Source organism: Anser brachyrhynchus, assembly GCF_964034855.1.
Source record: "Anser brachyrhynchus genome assembly, chromosome: 5".
NCBI lineage: Eukaryota > Metazoa > Chordata > Aves > Anseriformes > Anatidae > Anser > Anser brachyrhynchus.
The window spans coordinates 27,294,853-27,319,238 of record NC_137699.1 but is presented as its reverse complement, the minus strand read 5'-3'; the positions used below and the strand labels follow the sequence as shown (position 1 = coordinate 27,319,238).

Sequence of the window (24,386 nt, the reverse complement as noted above, 5' to 3'; positions counted from 1 at the left end):
TTCATCTGTAAATGGTTGTAACAATCCTTGTAGGAATGTCCCTAAAACAAAAATTCATGCTGCACTTTTGTTGTAAGAGTAGCGAAATATATGTATTTAACTCCCATGTGGTCAAAAGCTTTCTGTTTCAATGTGACATTTTAGAGCTGAAGTGCTTAAATGTACTATAAAGAAAAAATGCAGATCAGTTTACAAACAATGTTATATCAACATTGTAGGACACTATATGCTATAGATCTATATAGAAAACTACATATACTCTTCTGGCTGAACAACTTTAGCAGAACATTCTTCATTAAAAACATTGTATTGAAGAAGTGACATTTATACCAGGTGCAAGGACTGCAGATAGGACTGCAGATAATAGATGATGGTTTTTCATCTACTGAAAAGACTAAAATACTCACTTTGTCTTCTCGAAGTTGATGACCTTAGTATACCTTGAAGTTTAACACACAGGAAACTGTACTGGATTTACTGGTACCCCTAAGTATAGTCATTTGTCGTTCCCTTGTTATCACATCGGACTACAATCCTTGCTTCACATTTATGGTGCACATAAAGCACTGTTCCATTTATCGTTCTTGATGCACATCTGGTTGCACTTCCTTAGAATGAACTGTCTGCTGCTAAAAATAACTCTTGGCTTATATATATATTTATTATTCAGTAATAGCTAATAATTTTCTTTGGGAAACAAATCCTTGTGTTCATGATTATTTTTTCCTAGCTCACTGCAGATCATTGACATGCTAAAACCACGGATTGCTTGAACATCCAGCCTAAGCGCCTGCGGTTAAAGGGTACGTATTTTCTAGGAAATAGAGGTCACTTGGTTCCTCCAAATATTATAAGCACATTCTTAGCATCTGCTAAGAAGAATGACCTTTACGGTATTGTATATTTTCTTGCAACTTTCAAGCATTTGTTCTTTTTTGTTCATAACTTTTGTCTGGAAAAAGGAAAGGTACTGTAACTTGTTATATTACCTCAAGGCCTCGAAAGATTAACATTTCAGCTTTGTGTTCTTTATGTTCACGGACAAGCATAACTTGTCCATCTAAGTCTAAACACTTATAGATATGCAGGGTATGTGATGTTAAATGTGATGTTAATATTTGAAATAATTAGGGAATGGCATAAGTTCAGTCTCCTTATGCATGGGCATATGTACATTATTTTTAGTTGTGGAAATAGGCTGTTTTCCTCAGAAACTGTCTCATTTGCTGTAAAAAGCAAAGAGGCCTTCATTTTGCAAGAGGAATGTTTTGTGCTCGTTCCTTGTTGTTGAATGTATGGCCCCACATAATTTTACCGCATGCTATTGAATTTCTGTTCTGTCTTCCAAGTGGCTGTTTTCATAATGGATTTTTTCTGTTGTCCACAGCTGTAGTCCTGAAATGCCTCATTGGTTTTCACATCTTAGTAACAGGGAACAAGGATGTTATTAGAGAAAGCCCATTGAAATGTGTAAGCAATAAGGTCAGAAGTTGCCACTCATTTTGGGCAGTGTTTGAGAATGTGGCATGAGCTTTTATTTCTCCTACAGGTGGATGGAGTCCTCTTCTGATGGGGATGGGTGAAAGTAGGTTTTGTAGAGTGGAAATACAGAAATGTCATATGCTATCAGTAAGAACAACATTGTATACAGGCTTTTTGTTGATGAGTATGCTCACAAATCAGAGAAACGGTGAAATTCAGGGTCTGGGGTTCCAGTTGGCATCTTGTACAGCAGCATCCTTGGGAAGATGTTTGCTTTCTCGTCCAGATTTTGCTACCTTGAACTCTGCTGCCAATCTCCTGCCTGTATTTGTTACAATCCCATCTCTCCCCTACCCTGACTCCTTGTCTGGTCCCTTTTATTTAGTCAGGCCTAGTCTCTGCTTTCCAGTTTCTTCATTCCAATCTGACGTTCATCATTCTTTTGTCCAAGGTCCTAGATTTCATCCAAACCTCAGTCTCTGATCTGGTCCCAGCCTTTGTTTGGTCACTACTATCTAACTTGTTTGGGTCATGTACCATCTCCCTCTAAACCCCAGAGTTTAATCTTTCTTCCACATTCTTGCCATGGCTTTTTCACCCAGTTTTAATGTTGATCCTTCTTGCCAATTGGATACAGATTACACAGTGACTGCTCACCTTTGCAGTGTCAGGTCCCACAGGGGATGAAGACGTCCACAGCCCTGGAAAGAGAGCACTGTGTTTGGAGTGTGTCTGCTGAGCTATGCATTTCCGCTTGGGAAATGTGAACTAAGGATATTTATTTTGGCCCAGTTTAAGACAATTCTTAGGAGGGAATTTGGTTGTAAGTCACAGGTTTCATCGAAACCTTGATAAATGAGACAGCTTTCAGTTTTTCGATACTGTGTTTCCAGAAGACCTCAGGCAGCATGTTTGGGCTTCTGCAGGGTCCCTTGGGGAAGGCAAAGAAATGCCTCTGGTTTTTCACAACTTGCCAGAGCACTGCATAGTAGAGGAACTTCTCCAGCTGGAAAAGCCAGAGTAGGAAGCTGGTCTTCTACATAGGCCTCACCTCCCCTCAGTAGCAGCCTCCAGTAGCTGAAGCCTGTGAGAAATGTTCTTCTAGTCAGCTCTTGCTGCTGCCCCAGGTTGTGCCCCAGGGCTTGTGCAGAGGGTGTATGGCTGCGAGGAGTGTGGTGGTGTTACTGAGCTGGCTTTTCCTGTCATGGTGGACATCTACCACAGCTTGTCTACTGTCAGTGTGCTAAGACAGGCAGGCAGTACCGTTTCTTCTTCCTTGCCTCAGAAGTCCTGAGTGGAGGGATCCCATCAGTTGCCAGAAGGGATTTGCACCTTGAACGGGAGGGGCTGAGCACCTCTTGCTCACCCCCATCACTGTGCCCTCTTGGCCCCAGGCCCTCAGCCGGCAGCAGAATAACTAACAGTGCTGCTGGCACCGGCGGCTGCAGCCCTTCTGCAGGCTGTCATTAAGCAACATCAGAGTTTGTTTCTAAGTAAAATGGAAATGCCTCTCTTGCACTGCCATTTTTCAAAATCTTGGGGGTTCTGAATCTGTTGCTACAAAGAGAAGAAAACTTCAAAGCCCTGAAAGAAAGCAGAAGTCAGATAATGACTGCAGGGAAGGAGAGAACAATTCCCTGATCAGGAAAGCAGACCGAATCACAAACCTGTTACTTTTATGTCCCACCACATGTAGGTGAAAGATACCAAAACTTCTGGAATTATCAGTGTGCAAGCACTTTAGGAGGTGTCTCAAAAGAGCCAGAAATTTCAGGTGCCCTGCCTTTAATGATCATGGCTCATGACAGATTTCTTTGAGATGTTGCTCAGTGTTTTACTGCCAGGCCTCTCAGTCATGTGTGTATGCTTGGCTCTCCAAGTGATACAGGTCAAGGGCAAAGTGCCATGCAACAGTTTTAAATTTAGTGGTTCCCAAAACAGACTTCTGTTGATGAGGTATCCAGCATAATGTGGTGCTTTGTCACTTTATGGGGTAATTTAAAAAAGATTAAGAACTCTTAAAATCTGGAAGAGACTGTAAGCCATGAAAGTTTGGCAAGAATTTCCTAGATCAATCAGTTAGGCAACCAGAATAATTAACTTTGTTTCCAAGGGCTTTTTGTTTTGTTTTTGTTTTGTGTTTTTGTTAAGTGCTGCTGAAACCTCTCAGATTAACAGAGTTTGAGAAACTGAAAGTCTTTATCGTACATATATAGCACCATTTGATACACAGCAGTATAGAAAATTTTTTCTTTATTGTTTTCTATTACTGTTTAAGAAACTGCCCTCAGGTTCACAAGCCTGAGGAGTTGACCTATGGGGCATTAAATAAATAAATAGAGTATTACTAAGGTTACCAAACAGTGTATTTCAATAAACAGCTGCTTCCAACAACCATAATTCACATACAGCTTAAGAGAAGTGGTATTGCTCAAATCATGTGAGTACTTAATAACCTTACGTTCCTGTTTCTCGTTAAGTGGACAGCTTTCTGAATTGCATATTTTCACCTATTAATATTTTATTAATAAACTAAATTCTGGAAAACTATATTTTTGAGATTAAACTGTTGCCCAATACTTACGTAGAGAAAAAATATAAATCAAAAAATACATTATTTTCTCAAAGGAGGCCTTGGCATATACATGCAGCCAGCTTCTTTGGGAATGAGTCAGAGATAGAAGCTAAACTGCTTACTTCTAATGACTCATTTCTAATACGCTTTGTTAGATCTTGGCTCATGAAACAATGTCACCAGCACAAATTTGTCCTATCCTCACAGTTAATTTAATTCCCTATTGATTCTTACCCTGTCATGTTTTGTGTGTTGGAGGGAATCAAGTGCCTGAAAATAGGTATAAAACACTGTACAGTAAGAATAAGATGAAACCCTGTCTCCTTTTAAATTCATGCACCAAAGCATAAAACATTTGTTACTGCTTGAAAACTTCAAGGAAATATTAACCTGGCTTGGCAAAAGGTGCATCAATTGCCCTGTTGAAATGAAAACAAATTGTTTTGATTCCATTTAAATTCAAAACCTGTTCAGTATCTAAACCAATCTACATTGTGATTAGATATGATGAGATCTTTTTTCCAATTCATCATCAAGGAAAAAAGTGGGGAAGAAAACATTAGGACACTGGCAAAAGTGTTAGAGCTTTTAGCTTTTACCAGTTAGAACTGGTAATGCCTTCTGACATGAAAGTTCATAGAGGGTTTGTGGATTGCATCTACCCGGATATTATTACAATCCGAACAATGCAAGACTAAGTTGAATTGACAGTCACCTTTCAAATATTTACCCTTTTCAAACTAGGCTGGTATCTGAGATGCTGCCATATTTTTCTATTTTGTGTAAGCAGGTGAGCAGGGGAATCCGAATATGAATACCTATTTACGTGTATCATCTTTTATTCCCTGATCTTATTATCTCTTCAAATAAACACACAAAAATATCAAAAGTAACCTCCAGTCAAGACAACAGTGAAGATATCTTGAAAAAAAACATCAGTTTTGCAGTATTTCACCTCTAGGGTCATTCCCCCCTGTTAGATAACTGCCAGAAACCAGTACAATTTCCAGTACTTTAATGTATTTTAGGGAATCTATGAAAAAGCTGATGTTTTTTAAACAGAATAATAATCATAGAATCATAGAATATCCCGAGTTGGAAGGGACCCATAAGGATCATCAAGTCCAACTCCTGGCACTGCACAGGTCTGCCCAAAAGTTTAGACCATGTGACTAAGTGCACAGTCCAATCTCTTCTTAAATTCAGACAGGCTTGGTGCACTGACTGCTTCACTGGGGAGCCTGTTCCACTGTGCAACCACCCTCTCGGTGAAGAACCTCTTCCTGATGTCCAGCTTAAACCTCCCCTGCCTCAGCTTAACACCGTTCCTGCGGGTCCTATCACTGGTGTTTATGGAGAATAGGTCACCTGCCTCTCCACTCCCCCTCGTGAGGAAGTTGTAGACTGTGATGAGGTCCCCCCTCAGCCTCCCCTTCTCCAGGCTGAACAGGCCCAGTGCAGAGTAGAGCGGGCAATCGCTTCCCTTGACCGACTAGCAATGCCGTGCTTGATGCACCCCAGGATACTGTTGGCCCTCCTGGCTGCCAGAGCACACTGCTGGCTCATATTCAACTTGCTGTCAACCACAACCCCCAGATCCCTCTCTGTGGGGCTGCTCTCCAGCGTCTGGTCACCCAGTCTGTACGTATAGCCAGGGTTGCCCCGTCCCAGGTGCAGGACCCGACACTTGCTCTTTTTAAACTTCATGTGATTGGTGATCGCCCAGCTCTCCAATCTGTCCAGATCTCTCTGCAAGGCCTTTCCACCCTCATCCGAGTCCACAACTCCTCCAAGTTTGGTGTCGGCAAATTTGCTCAAATAATCTATATTAATTTGTATTTCTCCCATATCTTTCTCATATTGTTTTTGTATATACAGAAACATACATACCAAACGTACTTCTAGATATAGAGCCTTACATGAAGTTGCAAACAATGTTGTGGGATATATACATTATATGTGGGAGTAATTTCATGTCATGGGGTGCTTTTAATCTCATATAGAATTATATCATCCCGTTTACTTTTTCTTTGTCCTCAATGTAAACTACCAGTTAGTTATCCTTTCGGTGCTCCCATACAAAAAAGAATTATTTACTCTAAATTCATCTTTCCTGATTCATGAAATGACCATAGGAGAGTGTGTAAGAACAGCTGCTTAAAAAGATGGGACAAGATAAGGACTCTGGGACAACTGATTGCCGTGCCAAAGGACTGCAGCACAATTTTTTCTGCTTCAAATACAATGCCTTAAACAGCAGCGAATTGTATCCCTTTTGTTTTGCAATATGCAAGTCCCCGGAAATTGAAAATACCTGCACTAAATAATGTCTAGTTACAGGGCCTTAACGTAATTGGGATAATGAAAGTCCCAAAAGAATTTCCAGCAAGAGTTACTCATATTGTGAGTAGTCTGACTCAAATCTATTTCTAAAGGTTATTTACTCAGTTTTCAGGCTACAAAGAGGACACAATAACTTGCAGACGGTGGGGAGAGGAACACAGACATATGGATTAACCTCTACAATTAAGTGATATAGTCACGGTGTTTTCTGTGGGATTAGAGCTGGATCCTCTTAGGTATTTCTTGCCAGCTCACCAAGGCTGACTTGGTAGCGCTTGGCATAGCTCAGAACTATCTTAAATCAAACCACAGTTTTGAGTTTGAGAGAGGTATCAAACATTAAGTAACCCAGAGAACGAAGTCTATTCCCTTTCCCATGCAATGGTACTTTGCCAAGTTGTGACATAGGTATATTTTCAGGCATTCCTGTCACATATCACAGAGAATATCACAGAGTGTTGGCCAAATACAGCTCCCCATAAAGGTACTGTTTGTAGATGCTGATATTAGCAGAGACAATAAGGATAAAGTACTGAAGGAAAGCTGCCATCAAAGCATATGAGTTCAGGTGTCCCCATGATCTCCTTTCTCACCGGTGTGCTGACACACTCCAAAGGTTCGTTCTGCCTGATAGGTCATTTACTGAATCATTGTACTCAGTTTGTGAAGAAATTATGATAGTCAAGATGATATTTGTTTTTCTGAATAGGGAGAGGCATAAGTGATTTCCCTGAGTTCCTTCATTCATTGTCACTCTTTGCTCAAGCTGGCTAGACTTGGCATAGCTAGAGGTGACCTGATTTTGATCCCTGCCAAATTCCACTGAATGTGATAGAAGGAAGTGCTTCAGGAAATGTGTAGCTGAGTGGTGGGACATAATTACTCTAGCCACTCAAGCTAGTTATGCACAGAGTCTCTTAAAGATAAAACAGTTTCAGTCTTCAGCTTGTTTAGTGATTTTTTTTTTTTCCTGCAAGCTTCCAGACTTGTAGTGGGGTGATTCATCAAGCACAGCAGAAGTTGCACAGACTATGCAAAAGTAGGAGTGAAAGTCTTTGACTGTTTCTCAGTGTAATTCCATGTCCTGTCTAGCCATCATCTTTAAGGTCTTAATTTGAGAGGGTTATTAGTAAGAGATGTGTAATCGGGTATCCGAAGTTTACATATTTTTAAAATTATGTCTGATGTACTGATGAGAGAGACTGTCTGATCCTGATTGTAACTGAGAGCTACATCCTTGTTCCTGATACAAAATCAGCCTGCTGTGAATAGAAATTGATAGTAACTCTTTGCTTAGAAGAAGGTTAAAAGTGTCTTTGCCGAAAAGTGCACTTACTGAAGAATGTTTAATTTACAGTGACTTTCCCTTCCAAAGATTCAGACAAGTTACCAACCACCTTGGTTTTGTCAAATCTCATAGGCTTTAGGTATGGTTCTGCTTTAAAAAAATGACTGTAAAAATGGTATCATCATACCCCATTTTTTCCACTGCCCTGTTGTTGTGAGCGTGTTCAGTTTACAGCTGCTCTCCCTAAAAACAGGCCAATTCATTCAGGACTGTGAGAATCATTGTGACTTTGCGATTTATGCAACGCATTCTGTAAGAAAGCCAAATTTGGACACCCTAAGTGCAAACATTCAATTGGACATAGTTTTACAGAGTTGAAACAAAGATCTTCCATACTACTCTGTGGCCTCTTCTAGATGTGGTTTGCAAGGAACCATTAGCATACATACATACTAATACCAAGAAAAAATCTTTGAATTCCAGGAAAAATCTCAGAAAACTGTGAATCACACTTCTCTCTTAAAGAAAAATGCCTCTGTCCTAGAGAAGGGTTGTAGCTTCGTGAAGCATTTCCTTGTTAGTTTAAAGGCTTTCTAAATGATGTGCTGCTTTTGTGGAACTCCTTTTTGAGTTGCCTAACACTGCAATGCCTTGAAACAGGAGCTGAATTGCCTTGTTCACAGCTATAAATTACCTGAGGTGGTGGAAAGGTAGGTGTTATGACAGTAATGTTAAACCCCCTTTGTGGATCTGTTCCGTAATAAATAATTCTGTTGATTATGCTGAATATTGTAAAGAGAACCCCAGTCTTCCTCCAGGTCTTTTCAGCCTCCTGATGCATGATCCCATTCTGTAAGTAGATAAATGTTTATTCTTACCCCTCAAGGGAGCTTCCTTACAATTATTATGTATGCCTTGCATTTATGCTTAATGCCTTGACATAACCCACAATGATTCTTTAGCTGGGTCATCCTGGTCCTTTATAACCTGTGTTTCAGTTGTCTGTGTGCTCAGGACAATTTTTATTTCAAATACTTCAGGAGAAAAAAAAAAAGTGTGGTTGAAAAATATGATGGTGTATGCTTGTGCCAGATTTTGAGTCAAATCAGTGGTTAAGAAAGCAGTTCCTTCCAAGCTCTTAATGCAGGCTGGTTATTCATCAATGAATCCCTTCTTTTCTAACAGATTTTTTAAAAGTAAGATATAGGGGGTTGGGGGGAGTTTGTAAACTCTTAGTGTGTATCAGCAGTATAAGTCATGTAGTTTAAAATATTCTGGTCCCTGTTAAGAGTGTCAGCAAAGCACGGAAAGCTGTTTCAGTCTGATAAGGATATACACGAGTGAAACAGTCTATGCTAAAAATAAAGCACGTCTGTACAAGTTTTACTGAATTGAGGGGAGTTTGCTGTGAGATAACCCCAGGACAGTTTTATCACTGCTATGCAAGTGTTCAGTAGTAGGTAGAAGAGCTCAGGTCTCTTATTCCTTTCATGCTCAGCCAGAAGCAGACTTACCCTTTCGCCTGGAGGTGATTTCAGCTGTGCTTTTTTTTTTTTTTTTTTTTTAATAGAGACTAAGTCACAAATCTCTCTTCTGTAGCTTCCTGCTGAGAAATGGTTCTTTCTTTTTATTCTTAAAGTCATTGTGCATATTTTCAGCCATTTCTTGTTATACAGGTGTCAAAAGTTACTAGAATAAGTAATTTGACCCAGATTGTGATTATTTTTTAAACCAAGTTAGTATTTTTTTTTGTTAGTTTTGCAGAATATGAAGTATATACTGATCTCTTATGATGTTCATGCTGGAATGTATACTTAATTTTACCAGTATTTCCATGAATTTCTGCCAAAGAGATTTAAGCTTTATAGTGTTACAACAAAACAGACTGCTCTACATAATTGTCATAAAGTCAAAGTGATTAAGCCTGTCGGAATACTATCTAGGATGTAACTCTACAGCTGGGATTACACTAAAGAGTGAAATCACTTTCAGATCTCGCGAGATTAAATCAGATAAACTGTGGGTGACTGAATAGAATGGTTATGAGTAAAAATTTCCTTTGGATTTTTTTTTTTAATATCCATGTGTATTTTGGCTGTCTGCCGGGAAATTGTTTAAATAATTGCAGGCAGGACAAAGTTTGCTTCCAGAAAGTGAGGAAGACATGCACATATGTATATATATTATATATATGTATAATATAAATATTTTTAAGAATCATAAGTTCAGTTTATTATTCATCTGAAAAGGTTACTTCAGGTTTAAAGGGAGCATATAGATTTTTAGTGTCATGGTTGAATTTCTTCTTCCAGCTTATAGAGAATGATCTGTTAAATTGTTTTAATTAAAGATGGGGAAGAAAAAATACAGTTCTGTTTTGTTTCTTAAATTACTCAAAAATTGGTAAATAATATCTATATAACATATCTATATCTTGTAAGTCCATATTGCATATCTCAGCTTTGATTTCACCTTAAGCCCTCGGGCTGAATGCAAGATCAAAGGGAACATTAGCAACATACAGTTTATCATAGAACATAGGTGTAAGTGTGGTAGATAAGAAGCCAGAAGGGGGAGAAGAAGAAAAAAAAAAAGACTAGATGGAGTTAGCTCCAGCTCAGTATGTTGTAGGGTAAAATGTTCTTACTGCCCCTGAATCCATTAAGCAAACAACTGGAAAACAGTGGGAGATGGTGACACGCCATTCCTATAATTTGGAACATGACAGATGAGCTATCTTTTCAGATCAGTATTTTCTTTTAATGAACTAACTGGCAGTGTTTCAGAGTTTTGTCCTTTGTTGCTTAAGGCACTTCTTGAGGTCAACTGATTTTTTTTTTACAGTGTTTATACAGTAATGATCAGAAAGCACAAAGTCAGAATTTATCCTTAATCTTTTTATCCTAACACACGTGGTTGTTTATCACACCACAGCTCATTGATTTGTTATCCTAAAATCCGTATGTTAATGTGGTAGCAAGTAGCGCTCCCACACAGCAGCAAATAAGACCTTGCTTCTGTAGTTCCATTCTTCCAGTTTATTTAGAAGGTAAAGTTCCAGTCACATTAATAAATAAAAAAACAAACAAACAAACAAATAAATAAAAGGGTGGAGGGAAGAGAGAAAAAAAGAATTAAAAAAGAAAGGAAGAAGAAAAAAGAAGGAAGGAAGGAAGGAAGGACAGAGAGAGAAAGAAAGAAAAAAAAAAGAAAGGAATAAAACAGACCACCAGTCTTCCATGTGTATCAGAAATAAAAGGTCAGAAGTCAAATGCCTGATACCAGTCTGGCACTGGATGGTAAGCAACCTCTGGCAGAGGTTCCAAAGGAAGAACTTAGATTTTTGCATAAATAGCAGAGCTAGTGGAGACATCATATCTGCAGCTAATAAATTTGTGGGAGGCAGCAGCTGCTAGAAACTGGCATAGTGTAATTCCAGTTTCTGAAGATGTGACAAAGTCACAGGGTGACAGCACACCATTGGTAACTGCTTTGACAGGCATCTTTGTGAATTTCTCACCAGCATACCAAGCCTTTCATTTAGGAAGAAAAATGCACTACCCTTGAAAAGGTGTGAGCCTCCTGAGGCCCAGAGTGTTGAAGCAGCCATAGCAATTACTCTTCCAGTGTGCATGAGCACAGAGCAGGCACAGGAGCTTGGTACCAGCACAGGAGATCATTTGCAGAGGTCTTCCATCTTCCATCCCTCCCTTGGCATGCTGCAGCATTGTGTGTCTGTCTGCCTCAAGAATATTCTTAGGAGCGTATTCTCAGAGCAGAGTATTTGAGTTTGTGCTTTTCTGTGCTTACTTCATGTGAGGCCTGTCCTGAACATCACATACTGAAGTGGAGAGCGTCATGGTCTTTTTACAAGAGAGGACACCTCTCTAACTCCCTTCCCCAAGCAATACATATACATTTTGTTGAACTTTTTGGTAACAATTTAGACATTTTAAGTACAAATAATATACTTTTTTTTTTCTTTTTTTTCCCCAGATGTGGTTGCATCAAACAGATCTATTTCTGCAGCCAGTCCTAGGATCTTACAAAGGTCATGTTTCTTCTCTTATTTTGAAGAATCCTGATATAGTTGAGGTACTGGAAAAGACCTCAAAGCCACTAATTAATATTCCAGAATGCTAATGGTATAGCATGAGGAGGAAAGTGGGGAAAGTGGGTTACTAAAGGAATGGCAGTAATCACTCAGTAACTGAAGTTGGACCACAGCTCTGCTATAAATTTGAATTTTGACACTATATCACCATCTCCACCCCTGCACCCACAATATCCAGCTGAAAGAGAAATCTTGGCATTCCTGAAATTTGGCACACTTAATCTCATCCTAGAGAAGATTGTTAAAAACCAGGGAAATAGGTTTAAACCCAGGAGGAAGAAGGGATATGAAGTCTCGTTGGCTTTAGGATTGGCAGGATTTGAGCAGCTTATTATGAAAATTTAGTTGCCTTTGGTTTGCTTGTCCCTACCCCCCAGTGGTAACTGTCTGCAAGTGTGGGAAATACAGTAAACCTTACATCTTGACACACATTATTCTGGCCTGTGCTCTAATTCATCTAAAATGTAAGTGCTCTGTGTGAGGACTGTGCATGGCCAGTGTAGACTGAATCCACAACAAAATATCTTTTGAATTATTGCAATCCTCTCTTGAGCATCAGAGAATTTGTGTGTTTTTCAGAGGCCTTATCTGAGTGAAGTATTACAGATATCATAAACTCAGTATCTAATAATTTAATCATCCTGAAGCAAACATCCACAATTTCAGCCAGAATACTGCATATTTGCAAAATTCTGAAAGAATTAAAGAAGTGTGAAATGCTGGGAATGTGACTTGCAGGAAAGAATTCCAGCTTTGATAATCCTAAGAGGACATAAAGAAGTTTCTCTAATCTAATTCATTAAATGATTAGCATGGTAAAATGCTTTCACTTTTACTGAAGCAGTTAATTGTTAATAGTACCTTTTTGGAGGGTGCTGAGAGATAGAGATGTGTATGTGTATTTCACTAAGTCCTGGAGGTCTCCACTGAGATTGTGTTATTTGTACTTGACATACTGTGGTAAAAAATAAAATAATTATAATTAAAAAAAACCACAGGTTCCAAAACGTGAAGAGATGTGGATGACATCATTTTTCCTCAGTCTACAGATTATAAAGACAGACAATCCATAGAAATGGATTGTCTGCTAAATCGTGAAAATGATCTCAGGTCTCCCATGAGGTACTGCACAGATTTCACTTCAAGACTATTCTTTCTCCTATGACTGCTTTCAGTCCTTTTAGAGAAATCCTCAAAATAAGGCTCTTCAAATGCCGGGAATTTTCAGACAACCCCCAGTGTCATCAGAAAGAAAGCAAGCTTCCCATGATTTTGTATACCTCATGTCACTTCAGGATTAGACTTCCCTGGGAAATTTGGCCACTAAACAGATTAAAATAAACATTAAAGCATTTTGAAAATGTCATTGCATTTTTATTTTTTTAAATATTCTTGTCATGTTCTTGGCTTATAATATCAATAGCATGACTTGGCTGTGTTTTATTATCTTGGTCTCATGGAGGAGAAGCCCATTTTAGAATTTTGGGAGAAGGTTAAGAGGCTACAAAAGGTTGGTTTTGAGTGTATAAAGATCATTATGTGTTCTTATAAACACTGCTAGATTTAAACTGATGTCCTCTAAATCCAACTGCTGGGTCATGGAAAAACATTGCTTTCATGGTAGAAGAACCAGGAAAAATGCAGAAGAGGGGGGAGAGAGTCAATGTGTTTGGGTGAATTGAATGGAGATTTCCTGAGGTCATGTAGTGCAAGGATTACAAGCAGGATAGGATATTGGAAGGTCATGAGAAAGTGATGTAGCTATAACCTGTCCTGATAGAGTGAAACGTAAGGGACAGGGTATGCATCTGCTGAGGATCAGTGTGTAGTTACACTGATTGAAGAGGAAAGGCAAAACATATATATATATTTGTCTTTTTTTTTTTCTGTTCCTTTTGACCTTCATTCTTCTGAGACCATTTTTAGAAAGCTTAGTCATGGTGTGGCGTTAGCAAGAGATTTCCTGGGAGTTCTGGGACTTTCTGGGTGTTGCAACTTACGTGTTTGTTAGGGAAGTGTTTTATTTATGAAGCATCTTTGACTAGTCAAGTTAGTGTTCTATTTTTGAGCTAAATCTACACTCTTGACAACATGAAACTATTCTTGCAATATTATGTCATTTTCTCCTCTTTAAATGTTCTTTGTGACTATGGTGACTTGTCTATTGTAGAAGAAATAGCTTATATTCTAGTGGATGGAGTTTTGAAGAAGTGGCAAGAAAAATGTATCTTGGTTAAAAGTTGCCAAGTTTTTCACCGTAGCTGTATTTATGTGTGTTATACATTTTAAATGCTTATGATTTGATGTTGGAGGGGAAGGAAGTTCCAAGATAGGAATGTTTGTTATATTCTTTTACAGAGAAGCTCTATCCCCAGACTGGTAGGAAGGAGTCAGTTTCAGAAACACAAGAATTTTTTAAAAAGTCCTATAGATATTTATAATTTATATAACATATAAATATGTTTTAAATTTTATTTCAAATCTACTTGGCAGTATATTTTTAATTAGCTGTGTTTGTTTGTCTCTTAGGAAATTAGAACTATGGAATTTTTGGCAGCCTGGCCATTTCATTCATTAAAATGACAGCTCAAATTCTAATACTGAACATGTTGCTACCATCAAATTTTGACGTGATTTTTCCTTAGAAGTCATCAAAGACATACAAAAGCATGTGTATAGCTGCAGATGCACATGACTATTGTCTATCAGTGGGAGTTGCTACAGTGTTTGCCCTGAACTTCTTTAAGACTACTTAAAAATACTGTTGGTGAGAGTTCTGTTTTCCTCCTTGTCTCAAACCTACATAAATAGCTGTGCCCATTTCAGCACAAAAAGCAGGGAAGACTGATCATGGGGCAAAGAAGGGAATGTCAAACAAGACTTGCAGGATTGCTCATACTGATATTTTTTTTATTGGAGATTGTTTGCGTTGGGGTGCCAAAAATTTTTAATATGCATTAAGACGAGATGTGTGCCTGCCTACTGTCTGCACAGTCAGATCAGACTTGTACAGTTTTGGTATTGCAGATTACAGCTGGTTTGTTTATTATAACACAGCTGGGCTTCTAAAGTTTGCAGTTGAAATTACTGCAAGCAGTGGAATAGTATGTTGCTTTTCACAGCTTCATGCTGTATTTCATAGGAGCTTTTAAGTTGTGCTGCTTACAGATTTATTTTTTATTTTTTTTTTATTTTTTTTTTTTTAGGTATAGATGCAAGAACAGATAGATGTCTGTTTATTTGCATAAGGGGAGTTAGTCACTTTCTGGAGCCAAAACCTCAGGGGTGGGCGCTGTTTGGCCTCAGTGACTTTAAACTGTCCTAGCAATGTAAAAAAGCTATTTGTCTGAATTCAGTTTTTATTTTGACATGCTAAGGTTTTTGTTTGTTTGTTTTGCTTTCTTTTCTTTTTGTTTTAAAGATGCTGACTGCAGTATAGAACAAAGCAGTCTGTGATTGTCAGTACTGAGCTAGTAAACATAAATGACTTGTTTTATAGAAGAAAATAAAGGGCCCAGTGGAGGTTAAATACTGGCTGGGAAATTCACCTCTCCTCCTCCTTCCCAAGGCTCAACTTCAGCCAAACGCCCTTCCTCCCCCCCTTCCTAGTCTCAACTCCTTCTTTTCACCACAGGTTACACTTAGTCCTTACAAATTCCTCTGGCGAGGTGAGGAGTGGTGCAGGAGCCTGTGGTCGTGCATGTAGATTTCGGTCTGCGCATCTATGCTTCTTGCTGGTGTGCTGCTCCTGCTATTTTAATTCATATCCTTGCCCTTGTACTGGTCACCTGTGGGCTGCAGCCCCCCAGGGCTGTCCTCTGTCTTGGAGGGTGGCAGCTGGGGACCTTGTCCCAGGCCCTGCAGTGCTGCAGGCCCTGGCTGCTGCAGTCCCATTTTGTCAGAGAGGGTGGGTTTCACCTAGTGTGTGCTGATGAAGGCTGTTTTATAGGACACTTACAATCTTCAGTGTTTGTAGATAAGGAATTGCTCCTCAATCCCCCTCAGAGACTTGTCTGTAAACAAAAGTTGCCTGAGTTCTGCTCCTCACCCTGGTTAATATCTAATTATTTTGCTTTACAGATTAGAAGAGCTTTAACAGAGGAGGCTGGAAGAGGCTTGGCCTGAGTGACTACTGAAAGGATACCTGAAAGGTAGGAGACCTTCGTCCAAATCTCTGCAATGAATTCGGACATGAGTGATTTCAGCTCCATTCTTCCACATCCCACTTGATTTTTTTTTCTAATCCAGCTAGTTGGTCACTATCATGAGAGTCTGGTTGGGCAATCTGATCTCTGGTTTTCAGGAGATCTCATTTGGAAGTATAGTCCATTGTCCAGCCCAGAATATTCCTGGAATGCTAATGGCACAAGTCTAGAGTCATGCAGGTACATTTCAAGCCAAGAAGGGTTGTGCCAGTATTGTCAGGTGCTTCCAGAATGGTATGCACTATTGGCCTTAAAGGCTTAAAATCCTGTTTTAAGCACTGATGGGCGGGAGTTTATGTATGGGGTACATTTAATATTTTCATATTAAAATAAACTACAAAATACTGTGGAAGAATAGAGTTCTTTTGAGAAGGCCAGATGACAGGCGAAGCACCAAGGACCCAGATATTTCTTTATTAGAATAGCTTCATGATATCCCTATTTTGTGGTAAGATATTGTACCAGACATAATAGATCAATAAAAGCTGCTGAAGATGTAATTTACTTTATCTCCTGTAGAAATGTCTGGCAAAGAGTTTTGTGTGGGGATGAATATGATCATAGGAACTCCTTTGCATTTCTTAGTATTTCCAGTTTATAAATGTAATTTAAAAGAGCAATAAAATATCAACGTGATTGTCCATCCAGAAGGTTGTGGTAGCTGCAGTTCAGTGCACTAAGGTCACACGCACAGCTCCTGTCTGTTAAGTTGACAGGGAGGGACAGTGCAAGTTCATGACTTTTCTCTGATATTTTGCAGTGAAATTTTTAAATTTGTCAAAACACTTGTTTCTCTTATTTTGGTGTACTGCAATGAGACTCCTCTCTTTTTCCCTTGATCAGAATATACCAGTTCTGACTGAGATGCATTTAAATAATTATTTATTCTCTTATTCTGTGTTATTTTCAAACCACTCACTTAACAAGTAGTACCGTGTCATGGTTACTTCTTGTTATTCTTACAGTAGATACATGGTCAAGGTAATTGTAGCCCTCGCTCAGAGCTTCCTTTGGTGAGTGACTTTTGCAAAGTGCTAAACATTGCTACTGATAAAACTAAGCTTTAAAACACCTCCTTAATATAACTGAAATCTATGGGACTACTTGTGTGCTTAAGGCTGAGCTTGTGATTCAGTATTTTGTTGTATTTCAGGTCAAAATGCTCAGTGCTTTACAGCCTGGCTTACTAAGCACTGATAATGCAAGTTTAAAATCTTAATTTTAAAGATTAGCTGGACAAGGCAAGATTTTTATCTGGTAATGCAATCTGCTTGTGATCTTTTCAGTTTCCAGTGTAATGTTTGCTTGCTCATAGGCAGAAGTACATCAGGGCCACATGCATATTAAATGAAGGGCCACCCAAGTCATAGGATAATGCATTGATAATGCACTTGGCAAACAGATTTAGCTGTTTTTTTAGAGTAAGTCCTTACTGTATAACATGTATAAACACAAACATGTCTGATGCTCAGCATGACTCATGCTTAGTTATTAATACAATCCTGGAGATAAGGTATTTGACAAGAACATGCTTTTATGCATGCTGAAACTAAGACGGTTATATAATACCAGTAGTAGCAAACAACTTTTTCAAATTCTCATGGAAACCATTCAGGAGTGTGAAATGGATGCCAATTTCATTATCACCTATAAGGAGGCAAACAATGAATCTTTGTAGGCTCACAGGCTGTGCTCAGAACAGGAGGCTTAAGTGCATCAGCCAGTAGGTAAACTCAATCAGGCTAGTGCCTGTCAGATGGAATATGTCTGTTAACAAAGCCGTTAAGTGTACTTTAAATGCTAGTTAGAACTTTTGCAAGGAATGTTTATGGGTTGAACATGGGAGGATGCAGTCAGCCACACAGTAAAGTTCTTAGTTATAGTGGGCACACAATAGTCTTAATCACTGGTCGCAGGACATTTTTACTATGTAAATAAGTGTTTTTATGTGTATTTTACAGACCTGGAAATGAATAAGTTAAGGGCTGTGATCAAAGGGAACAATAAAATTTTAAGCTAAAGAAGGAAGATACTAGAGAGGTAGAGATGAAGTGCTGAAAATGTTTTTTGATTGCAGTGTTTTTATGGGAAAAAATTTCTGATGAACCTAGTTTTAAATAACTATTGATGTTGCAATTTACCAAGTTACAGATTTTATTTCATAATCTTAAAAGCACTTGTGAGCACTTCCTAAAATTCTCTTCAGCATTTCTAAGAAAGGTGTTTTTTTTTTTTTTTTTTTTTTTTTCTGAACAATTCATTGAGAAACTGTGAGAACAAATCACTGAGTGGGATCAGTGAACAAGGATCTTCTCTTTGCCCAGTTACAACTAACACTTAAATATACTGTAGGAAGAGGCTGATTTTGAGAGAGAGAAGACCCTAGATGAAACCCTGCCCTGAGCAAGGTACCTTCTGGAAAAGATCTGCAGTGTTGTTTAAAGAAATCACTAGAGAAAAGGTGTCCAGATTAATGATACAGGGCTACAAGTGTCTTAATTCCTATTATTGTCTAACTATAGCATTCTAGTAATAGTACTTTCCTACTCAGGAGTGCAAAATTAGAAAGTTTTTTACACCCTGGTACACTTTATAAATGCAGAACTTTTCACAAAGAGGATAGAGAAGAAAGTGCATTAGATCAACACCTTCTCCTTTTCTGCTCTGTACAATTTGAGGTGAAAAAAGTTCCTCCTGATTTAGGAAGGATACAGATATCTGTTATTCAGACTGAAACAGTAACGTGGTGAAGAAGTCAGAATTTTAACGTTTGCAGTCTCTTACTTCAGTGGAATACCTCCTTCATGTGCTTCCTGAACAGGACAAGCAGAGCACAACTGAATAATACCTGCAGTGCTCTTCATGCAGTTCTGCTCAGAAGAAGCTCAGTCTTTCTTCCTGGAACAGCAATAATAAAGACTTTCATCTTGAATTTATTTCCTGGCAGCAGTTAGCTTTTACTATTCAAACAGAGCATATTGCATTCAATAAAAGTTGTTCAAAAATGTTGCCAAGGAAGAAGGATCCAACCTGCTGAACTTTTACAGATGCGTTGATATCCACACGCATCCCTCACACATTGCGATGTTAGCAGTTATGTGTAATAAACACCAGATTGTCCTGTGGAGATGTGATTCCAGTTTAAACTTTTTCTACTCATACTTATTAAAATGGATGGCAGGACACTATTCCTTTACTGTAACACTGACTCTGTAATTTGAATCTAATTGTGGCAACTGATATCACTCTTTTCAAGTGAAATATTATAGTCCCCTCTTTACAGACATGGAAACGTAACCAGAAGAATTTTTAATTTGTGGCAGGTGCTATACAGCTACTATGTGATAAAACCAGGTGCAGAATTTGATATCCCATCTTTTGGTTCTATGTGCTGATGCAGCTGTTCTTCAGTAGCACCTCCACTAACCAGAAGAGGGGGAAAAGTTGTGGTTGGGATTGCTCATTCATTTCTAGGATTTTCCAGTGGCAATTCTGCCATACCAACTATATGACATGTCAGTCTTTAAAACACCATCATATAAGGGAATTTCCATTACATTTTTTGTTCCTATTTGTTTTATTTTCCCAGGTTCTCCAGGGAAATTATTTTCTTTAAAACTCCCAGGATTAGAGAGGAACCCTTGGTGACAATTTATTATAAGAGCCTTCTTTTCATTGTTGCTCATTAGACAAAGTTTGAATATATTTGTTGTATTGCAACACCTAGACATTATGAAATTAGGAAGACAGTAAAGGGGACAGCGTTACCCAGGTAACATGTATTTCAGAAGAACAGGAGTGTCTCATTCTGAGGAAGAGGTGAATTTAGAGTCAGATAAGGACTTCAGCACTAAACTCTTTTTGCAGTTTAGAATGAAGGCAATGTTTAAAAGCTTTGTAAATTTGCATCTCACTCTAGCTGTACATTGCCATGTAAGTATAAAGCAAAGTTGTAAAAATCTCAACAATTAACAGTAAAATTTAGATTCCAAGTAAGAAAAGAGGTGATAGGAGACAGAACATATAAATTAATGAAAACCACAGTTTTCTTGGGTTATGGTTATCATATTACTGCAAATAACATTCCTAGTAAAGCACCTCAAAAGGACATCTACCACATGCTATCAGGATCTTGCGAATTAACAGTGTAGGCTGAACAGGCTGAAGTTTATGCAGGCATCTGATTAAAAAAAAAAAAAGTATAGTAGGTTATTAAATGGTTCTAAAATAATCTAATTTTAAAAATGAATTCTATATTTTGATATATTTTGTCTGAAAAAGGGGGTGGAATTTGATGGACCTAAGATTTTATCTACGTTGTGTAGCTGTTGACATGTGAGTTAGTTACAATAACAGCTGTTTAATCTCTCATTGTTATCACTGGAGTTTAGAGAGCAGTTTGTTTGACCAACTGTAGGAGTTTACTTTAGAATGAGCTAAATTGACTGCATTGATTATGTTGATTAGATCTCTGTTGATTACAAAGGGAATCTAGCTAGCTCTCTCTGCTGTCATCTGCAGCACAAACATTAAAATTGGGCAAAAATGAATTTCCTACAAGCTGCCACTTGAAAGGGCTGAGACAATTTATCCATTAGGTTAGAAATCGAGCTAAAAATTCTTGTGTTTCATGCACACTCTAAATATTAACACAGCACGCAGGCATTATGGACACCAGGATTCAGAAAGTAAAGTAGGGAGGGCCAAAAGTCTGTAACTTCAGACTGAATTTAAATTTTGACTTGGGCTGTAGTAAATTGCTTCATAAAAAGTCCTCATCTCAAATTAATTCTACGGTCATCGATTTCAGTCCTCTTCTTAACTCAACCGGAAGAACCATTCAGACTTATTCCCGGAAGACCTGCCACAATTATGTGAAATGGGCCTGAGCTATTTTCCTCAGCAGTTATCCAGATTTTTTTTCAGTTTTGAGCAGGAGATGCTAATTTTAAGACCGCTTTCCGACTCCTTACCTTTTCCCAGGGATTTGATAGACTCATGGTGCTCAGACTGGACTTCCAGCTTAGATCTTACTATCTTCAGCCTAGAGAAATACAGAACGTTTAGCTGCTTTAACATGAACACATTCTTATTCTGTCAGCACTGAGTTAAACAAAACTAACAAATGTTTCTGAAACTGAGTTTTTCTTCTTCAGAAACATTCAAGTGGAACCATGTAAAGGGAGCAGAACACATATTTTTTATTTCAAAGACATCAGTCTTTTATTTCCTGGAAAACTAGCAATCTGTAAGGTTTCAAGATTCTCTTGAAGCTTTCAGAAGACTCACAAATCTTTTCAAAACTAATATTCTTATGTAGGATCCTCCTCTAAAATTGTAGTTTATATGCCTGACCTTTGAAGCCATCTTATTATAGAACTCTGGCTGAAACACTGATTGTGTAATCAAGCTAGGATTTGGTTTGTTTGTTTTTCTTCAGTTAGTCATGAATGCATTAGGAATGAACTAGCATGGCTTGTGATGACAGATTTAATATGTTGTTGTCCTCCAGCTTTTTCAGGGTTGTGTCTGTATGTATGTTTACAAGTACATATGTTTGTGAGAATTAACGCGGATACAGTCTAGATTTTTCATAGTGAGAAGTCAGTAGGGTCTCTGTTGGAGAACGCTTATGTTTGCCTTTGGTTGTCAGTGTTTTTATTTAGCCACAAAATAGAATTACCTGAAAAATGTTTCACTTCAATTAAGAATTTTGGTGGAGGTTCTTAGATCAGTTCTTAGGACATCCAGATGAAATGAAATTTTGGTGTTTGCCCCAGAGTTTACCCCATGCACTCCTTTCCAGAAGGCCAAATTAAATTGGAACTTTCCTTAAAAGGTAAACAGAAGGTAAAAAAAAAAAAAAGAAAGGTAAAGACAGAAGGTAAAAAAGAAGCAACTTTTAAGAGTTCATGCTTGCATGGGGGTAGCATATAACAGACTACTTCCCTTTGTTACCCTCTCCTGCCATGTGTGTCATGCTCTGTGTCGAGGTTTTACTGGTGTAAAAAACATCAGATGTGTTTCAAGATCTGTTGTTAAAACCTAGCCCTGTGTAGGAATGCCTTTTTATTCCTCATGCCAAATTTTCCTTGGAAGGGAAGTTCTACAAAATACATTGTTGACTTATGTTTTCAGGCTTGAATGCCTCTTTTTTTTAGAGCAGGTAGTAGATCTATCTCCTTGTGTTTACTGTAGTAGCTGTTATTTTACCACAGATCTGTTGCAGAGTACATGTGAGATAGGTTGGCAGCAGTTTCTGTCAGCTGCTCACATGATTTATTTTCATCTTCTTGTGTGTCTGTCTAACTGAAGTTATGTCGTAGCCCAAGCCAAAATTCATTATTCTGAGACACACATGGTAACATTATGGTTATCTCTTAGTATTACTGGAAATCATCAAAGAATGTGTGATGTGTTTTGAGTTCTTCTCTGTCATAAATTCCATAACCAATGTGACAATTGATGTAAAACAAGATTATTTGCAAAACGTGCGTCACCAGAAGATAGTAAAAATTGCTCATTTTTTGTACTTTCCATATTTGAGAAACTCGTAATTCATGCTTGCTCATTTTCATCTGTGTCTGAGCTAGTGATGACAAACGAAGAGCGGAAGTAAGAACGCAACAGCACTTACCTGAAATCTCAAAGTAAATTTTTCTGTTGGCACAGACTTGTGTACTTTATTTTGCTTTCCATTTCTAGGTGCAAATGAAAAATGTAAAAGGAAAAATGTAAAAGGAAAAATGTAAGAAAAAGGAGTATTTTCCATTCTTGACTTTCAAATTCAAGCTGGGAGGCTGTCTAACGTTACTAGCTGATCACAGGTTGTTGAATTCTGTGGATGGCTTTGATTGCGATCCTATTGTTAGTGGACTGTACAGAAACTTCAAAACTGAAGAACATTTTCAGTAGAAGATAGAACAACTGATCAGGTATTGCAGCTTCAGTTGTCCCTTCACAAGTAATGTTTCCTTCCAGGTGGACGTATGTAGAAGGCAGCATGTGGTAGGCTTGATCGGGAATATGTATTTTGAGTTTACATTGTGGATGTCTGTTCTCATAAATGTTTTCTAAATAATGTCTAAACAGATAATTATGAGAATGCTTTTTGGTTATCAGATCCAGGACTGCATACCTATCCCATTTCACAGCCTTATGTCAAAGCCAGATACATGTGTCTGCCAGTCCTTCCTCCATGCCTACACATCATTTCTGTGCAAATGAAATCCTGTGAATGGGCTGGGAGTCAATTGCCACCACATTGTATCATGTCCCTGGTCTGAATAACGGGAGAACAGTATTCCAGGGATCTGGAAGGAAATGGCTTTCAAGTCTTGATGTAGATTTTTCCAAAGTCTTGGAAAAATTCTTTCCAAAGTCCATGGGTGGAAGAAAAGTGGGGAATGGTGTGCTTTAAGGGGACAAGTGAATGGAAATAAAACAGAAGCAGGGGAAAAAAAGACAAATGGGATGCTGTGGGAAAGAAGTGAAGGTGAACATGCTGGGCAGTAGGTTATTGACATGAGGGTGGTGGATTGTGTGATTCCCTCTTTTCTGTGACTACTGTTCAACAGGTGGACAGTAAATGTGGACAGAAGTAACAGAATGTGTACCATTGAGCGATCTGATAACACCAGCAGACCAGAGGGGAGCTTCATTTCTTGGTGCTTCTCCTTCTGAAAGGAGGGCTGCAGGGCTCCCACTCTTTCTTCAAAAGATCAGAGCAATTGGTTCTTTGATGGATTGCCTCAAGGCTTTGGGGTTTAATTTACTGTTGATAATTATAAAAAGAAACTGGACCAAAGGTTTAATTCTCTACATTGCTATCACTGGATTTTTTTTTTTTTTAATGTTAATTCCAGACTTGGAGCAAAGAGTGGTTTCTATAAGAAATTGTCACCTGAAAAACAGAGACATTTCTATCTTAATGAGGATATGACCTAGGGATATGAACTAGGGATAAGGTTTTGGTCTGGCTGTTTTTTCAGTTTAAATTCAATATTTTGTCCTAGAAGGTACTCTGCCTAGTTTCTCATCCTTTTTACACATTAGATGCAGTGATGTACCAAGATGTGTTGTTTATGCTGTTTATATCAGCTTTCATTCAATAATATTCTAGTTCTGGTGGTCTTAGGAGGGCAAAAATACTAGAAGGTTAACAAAACCTATCAAATTAACTTGTTTTTCCCCAGATTTTCAGTCTCGAAGTCATGCTTAGCTACTTGGAGTTAACAATAATATATGTTACTTCTATATTTTCTGTTGTTCATACTTTCTGACATTGCACATGATGACACCAAGTATTGAGATAAGATTTATTATCCTACCAACTGTATCTAACTGTATCCAACTATTGACTAAATACTTTTGTATTGT

General features: G+C 38.3%; 1 long non-coding RNA gene across 1 annotated transcript in view; it reads left to right on the top strand.

The window, feature by feature from the left end:
- Positions 1-24,386, top strand: part of LOC308196395 — a 115,592-nt gene that overhangs the window by 37,822 nt on the left and 53,384 nt on the right. Inside the window, exons 2-3 of the long non-coding RNA XR_013952181.1 lie at positions 11,685-11,739; positions 15,883-15,953. This is a non-coding gene — a long non-coding RNA (uncharacterized lncRNA). The remainder of the gene's footprint in view (positions 1-11,684; positions 11,740-15,882; positions 15,954-24,386) is intronic.